Source organism: Petaurus breviceps, unplaced genomic scaffold (assembly GCF_028583685.1).
Source record: "Petaurus breviceps papuanus isolate PSGF00001 unplaced genomic scaffold, PetGlider_PUasm1.0 174, whole genome shotgun sequence".
Taxonomy (NCBI): Eukaryota; Metazoa; Chordata; class Mammalia; order Diprotodontia; family Petauridae; genus Petaurus; species Petaurus breviceps.
In genome coordinates, this window is record NW_027185761.1 from 34,896,685 (window position 1) to 34,903,525 (window position 6,841).

General features: G+C 36.3%; 1 pseudogene; it reads left to right on the top strand.

The window, feature by feature from the left end:
* The first annotated feature begins 5,977 nt into the window (after positions 1-5,977).
* On the top strand, positions 5,978-6,439 carry LOC138158424 (small ubiquitin-related modifier 2 pseudogene; annotated as a pseudogene).
* Positions 6,440-6,841: the final 402 nt, after the last annotated feature.

Genomic DNA, 6,841 nt, shown 5'->3' on the forward strand with positions numbered 1-6,841 from the left:
ATCATGATCTTCATTCAAACCACTGCAAAACCCTCTTTGGAGATGATGCATCAATTATGTGCTGGAAAGAAAAAGACGACTGCTCAGCTAGAATATATCTTCCATACTTACATATGTGCTCTATGCATATGTCCTTGTAATAGATACTTTGTTGCTTCAAATCATTACAAGCTGTGAACCATGAAGAGAAACCAACAATAAATAAAGTACCTGGCTTCTTTTTAATAAAATGTCCTCTGTGTCACAGCCCAGGAAAAGCTTTGTAATAACAATGAGGAAATGCATGCTCTACCTATACCCCGAAATAGAAATGCTTACTTTCTCAGCTTAATGTAGGGGTGGTTTTCATGCTACCCTGCTGGGTTCGGAAACCTTCAAATGTTGATTATGATCAAATAAGCAAAGTGCAGTGAGGCTTCTGGAGGCAAAGGAGGACTTCTTTGGCCTCCATTATCTACACTAGTGGTCTGATTTGTCGTGAGGATTAAAAATTTGGTCAGCATCGTGTGTTGAAAAGAAGGCTGAAATTACCTTCTAAAACCTGGCCTCACCTTCTGGCCCCTGCACCTGGTTCCTCTATGACTGTGGACCCGTTACTTTACCTGCTTAAGATTCATTTTCTCTGCTGGGAGAGGATGGGCTGGACTCTAGATGCCCTCCAATGTTGCTCCTGGTTTTCAATCACAGATCCCAAGAGGCTGCATTGAATGTGGCACAATGTTTAGAGCCAGGAAACCAGAGGGGGAGGGACTTAAAGCCATAGAAATAATGGAATTATGGAACCTTAGTATTGGCAAGAACGGAAAACCACTCAAACCTAAAGATATTCCATATGGTTTTCCATTCTTTCCAATACTGTGGTATGTGTGTGTGTGAATGTGTATGTGTGTGTGTGCATGAATATATATACAGAGTTTATATGTATACATATGTATGTACATGAATATATGTGTATGTATGCATGCACGTATGTACACAATACATACTTTTAAAAATCCAAATGAACTTTATCTCAATTCAATTTTAGATTATTTGATTAATGTTTTTGATTCCCTATTCAGTTAACCATTTAAATTATTGTCCATTTTTCATGTCATTTAATTTTGGGGCCCTGGGGAAATGTGTTTGAGTTATTTGATGCACTGTATTCCTTAAATAATAGTCTCTTACCCCTACCTATGAACTCCATTTAATAATTCTGTAAAACAAAAGAAAAGAGTAAAGGAAAATCAAGTAAAAAAGTGAATGTGTCTGGAAGGACAAGGCAGAATTCATTCCCCATAGCTGTATCAATGGGAGAAAATTGGATTTAATCATAGGTTTTTTGGAACCAAGATTGGTCATGGAATTTGATCAGTTTGGTTACAGTGTATTGTTGTGTTTGTGTCTATAAATTGCAATCATTATGTATTCTATAGTCTGCTTTCTTTACTTTGCATCATTGCATATAAGCTTCTCTATGTTCCTCTGAATTCTTCATACTTAGCATTTTTATGATATATGCACACATGCATATATGCACCAACATACGTTAATGTATACACACCTATGCATATTCTATATAAATATATACTGCATCTATAGTTATACATATATGTATGTATTCATATGCATAAACCATATATACTTACAGATATATGTGTGTCCACGCTATGTATATGGCAATATGTATATATGGTAGATACAGTATATGTGTGTGTATATACACACACGCACAAACACACACACACATATATGACTGTACATATTTTTATATGTATGCACACTTTTATGGACAAGTGTATTTTGCTTTCATATATGTATGTGTATGTCTATTGTGTGTACATACATATATGGACACATACATTCACATATATACATATCTTTATGCATGTGGCCTGCCAGTCATTGGGCATTCACTTTCTATCTTTTTAGTTGACATAAAGAGTGCTGCTGAAAAATGTTGCTCTATAGCCTGAGAATTTGATCCGCGTGCCGTCTATGTTTTTAATGAAGTCATTTATAGAAATATCGAACAGAACAAGACCAATGACAGGTCACTGTGGCATTGCACCAGATCCCGCTCCCCTGGTTAATGTTCATCTATCCTACTCCGCTCTTTGGACCTCTTCAATCAACCAGTTCTAGAGCTGTAACTTAATTCTGATCCATCCATTTTCCTCAAAAATATATCGAGAAACTTTTGTCAGAATTTTATGGAAAAAATGTGTATTATTCATAGAATAACCCTGGTCAAATATTCAAGTGAAATAATGGAAATTGTTGAAGACTAAAAAGAAGTTAGTCTACATTACCTCTTATTAATCAATATATGATCATTTTTGGTGACTACAACTTCTCTTCCTAAGAGTCCATGCTTTTAATAATAGATTAGTAGTAGTAGTAGTGGTAGTAGTAGTGGTAGTAGTAGTGGTAGTAGTAGTAGTAGTGGTAGTAGTAGTGGTAGTAGTGGTAGTAGTAGTGGTAGTAGTGGTGGTAGTAGTAGTAGTGGTAGTGGTAGTAGTGGTGGTAGTAGTGGTAGTGGTAGTGGTGGTAGTGGTAGTAGTAGTGGTAGTGGTGGTGGTAGTGGTGGTGGTAGTGGTGGTAGTAGTGGTAGTGGTAGTAGTAGTGGTAGTGATAGTAGTAGTAGTAGTAGTAGTAGTAGTGGTAGTAGTAGTAGTGGTAGTAGTAGTTGTTGATTTTGTTGTAATAATAATGGCCAGAATTTTTTATTTAGTGCCTATTAAGTTTCAGGAAATATGCTAAGCAATTTTTACAATATTGTCCCATTTGATCCTCAAAACAACCCTGAGAAACTAGATATTATTATCTCTGTGTTACAGTTGAAGAAACTGTGATAGATAGAGGATAAGTTACTTGCCCAAGGTCATATAGCTATTAAGTGTCTGAGACAGTATTTGATCTCATAGCAAGGGTGGGGAACCTGCAGCTTTGAGGCCACATGTGGCCCTCTAGGTCCTCAGGTGCAGTCCTTTGACAGTCTGTGAAGTTTGGATTCAGTCAAAGGGCCACACTTGAGAACCTAGAGGGTCACATGTGGCCTCGAGACCACAGGTTCCCCACCCTTGACAGGCCTTCCTGACTCCAGACCCAGCACTCTATCTCTTGATCCACCTGTCTCTAGAATACTTTGTAGGTTTCCTTCCCCACTAATAATCAAAGCCAGGTTCATTAGCCTATAGTTTACAAGAGTCTATTTTCTTTCCTTTGTTGAAAGGTGGAATACACTTTACCTCTCTCCTTTTCAGAAGCACCATTTCTATTCTCTATGACATTAAAAAAGGTCACCTGAGGCATCTCACCAATGACATTTGCAAAAGCATTCGAATAACCCTGAAATGTAGTACATGTTGACTTGAAGACTTATGCTTGTTAGAAGTACTAGTATTCTTTTTTTTATCACTGTTTCACTTACCTTGCATTTCAGTTCCCTATCTACAATTTTTATTTTGTTCCTCTGAAGGAAAAGTTCATTGTCCTGACTTATTGGCATTTTTCTCCTTTTGTCATTATTCTGTTCACCCAAGTTGATCCATTCTTTCTTTCTGAAACCAACATAGTTAAAAACAATAGAAAACAATAAAAATAATGATAAAAATGCATTTTAAAAAATTTGCCATTAGACACAACTAATTTGTGACCATACAATGGCTAATGGTATTTCTAATATTATTATAGGGCTATCCTTTTTTCTTTATTGTCAAGTATTTTCCCTTGCCCCATCTTTTGTTTATATCTCTTTAAATTTAAGTTGTAGATATATAACTATATTTTCACGTTGTAGTTTTGAGACAGTTCTCTTATTTCTGTCTTCACTGATATAATCTGAATTCTGCTCTGGAGAGCATCTCATCTCTCATAAAGTAATTTGTTCACTTGAAATTTGGACTTTGTGTTCACACCTGTTGTTTTTCTTAAGTCATTGGAATCTGCTTTAAAATTTAAAAAAACATTAGCCTAGTGCTGTGTTTCCTCCTTACTTCTCAGGAGCTCTGAGATGATCACTTACTCCCAGACTTCTCTTTATTAATAATTCATGTCTTACCGGTCAGAAAATTTAAGACTCATCAACTCATTTCCCTGATAACTCTCTTTATGGCTCATTCAGATAAAAATTTGTGGAACTAAAATCCAGTGCTTTGAATTTTATGTAGAAAATAAAGGAAATAAATGTGGTGTATGTACAATGTATAATCAAGTGGTACCAAAATTACCATTTTTTAATGTATGAGATAATTTGGTTGCTTTGAAGAAAATTATTCAGTTTAAACATTCAAAATCTTTTGAATGTCCAACAATGGTTTCATTAGAAGAAATTATGAAACTATATATACATACATAGTGTCTATTATATGTTTTTTGTTGCTCTTGCTGTTCAGTTGTCCAGTTATATCTGACTCTTGAAGACCCCATATGAAGTTTTCTTGGCAAATATATTGGAGTGATTTGCCGTTTCCTCCTCCAGTGGATTAAACAAACAGAGGTTAAGTGACTTGCCCAAAGTCAAACAGCTAGAAAGTTTTTAAGAGAGATTTTGACCTGAGGTCTACCTGATTCCAGGCCCAGCATCCTATTCGCTGAGCCATTTACATGCCTCATTGTTAGATATAATAGATATTATCTAATATGTATTATGCATATACACACTTGGACATATATAATACATATGAAGATATGGAAGGAGAGACAGAGACAAGGTCAGCGAGACAGAGAAAGACAGAGACAGGAGAGAGACAAAAACAGAAGAGAGAGAGAGAGAGAGAGAGAGAGAGAGAGAGAGAGAGAGAGAGAGAGAGAGAGAGAGAGAGAGAGAGAGTGTGTGTGTGTGTGTGTGTGTGTGTGTGTACTGGGCCTGAAATCAGGAACATTCATCTTCCTGAGTTGAAATCTGGCCATAGACACGTAGTAGCTATGTGACCTTTGGCAAGCCACTTAACCCTGTTTGCCTGAGTTTCCTCATCTGTAAAATCAGCTGGAGAAGGAAATGGCAAGCTATTCTAGAATATTCGCCAAGAAAACCACAGAGAATCAGACACAAGTGAAACAACTAAAGAACAACATATATGTATATGTATAAATGTGTATATAGATGTGTGTGTGTGTAATATCTCTTCAGATAAAAAGAACCCTCATGCGTCATCTAGCCTAACCCCTTTATATGTGAGGTCATTCATATATATATATATATATATATATGTATATATATATATATATATATAAAGGGGTTGTCTTATCTATCTATCTATATCTATCTATCTATCTATATATATATCTGTGTGTGTATACACACACACACACATATGACAAGGAACCTTAAGGGATTTGCTGAATGATACCCATGTATACCCAATATAAGTTGGATTCAAACCCTAGTATACCTTTCTTGACCTGGTATACCTATCAACCTGTACTGTGTTGCCAATATAAACTGCAGTAAAAACATGACTGAATTTGGAGTGATTGTTTTAAATTCCATTATAAATCTCTCTACATCATGTTTTTCGTTTGTAAAATAAGGTTAGACTAGATGACTTCTAAATTCCTTCTGGCTAAAATAGTCTAAAACCCTCTGAAAGTAAGTATACATGCATGTATGCATGCATGTATATGTGTATGTATACATGTATATATGTGTAGTGTATGTATATATTTTAATATTATATTGCTGTGTATTTATATTTTATATTATTAAATATATAATATATAGGAGTAAAATATTTTATATGATATATAATAAATATATGACAATTATTATATGCACATACACACATATATTTCGGCAAACTTTGACTAACTACTACCAATTCTATTCCCCATTTGGTGAAGGAGGAACCATGGCCCATGCTAATCAAAGAGAAGGCAAGAAAGATGATGGTAATTTCTAGATTGAGCATTTGCTGAACAAGAGGTCTTCAGATGAATGGTTTCTACTATAAAGCCAAAGTCCTCAGTGAAAGTCATGAGAGTACTTTCTTCCTCCTCCTCCTCTTCCTCCTTTTCCTTCTCCTCCTCCTCCTCCTGCTCCTGCTCCTACTGCTGCTGCTTCTCTCTCCGTTCCCTTGGAGCAGACCATCCTGGTGCCTCTTTTGTGAAGCAGCAGCTGAGGAGACCCCCAGACTCGCCATGGCCGATGAAAAGCCGAAGGAAGGAGTCAAGACTCAAAACAACGACCACATTAATTTGAAGGTGGCAGGGCAAGATGGTTCGGTGGTGCAATTTAAGATTAAGAGGCACACACCACTTAGTAAACTAATGAAAGCCTATTGTGAGCGACAGGGTTTGTCAATGAGGCATATCAGATTCCGATTTGATGGGCAACCAATCAATGAAACAGACACACCTACACAGTTGGAAATGGAGGATGAAGATACAATTGATGTATTCCAGCAGCAGACAGGAGGTGATTACTAAAAAGAGAATCTACAACTACTCCACAACTGTGCTCCCAAGGAAAACAATACATTCACAATTAGAAAACCAAGATTTGGTTCATCCACATCCTGACTACTGCAGTATAGTTTTCTCTCTTCTTTGATTCCCTTCCCCATTCCTTTATTGTACATAAAGTAACTGGTGTAGGTGCACAGGCATAATGCGTATTTTTTTTTTTAACTAAATGGCCGATGGTATGTTTTGATCAACATCAAGTGGAGATGGGGAGGGGAAAAAACAAACTGGTTCTGTGAAAATATCTCCTTTTCTCCATTAGTGGCATGCTCATTCAACTTTTATCTTTATATTCCAGGAAGTAATTTTGCTCTCACTGTTAAACAACAACAACAACAACAACAACAACAACAACAACAAAAAACCCACACACAAAAAAAAGAAAGTCATGAGA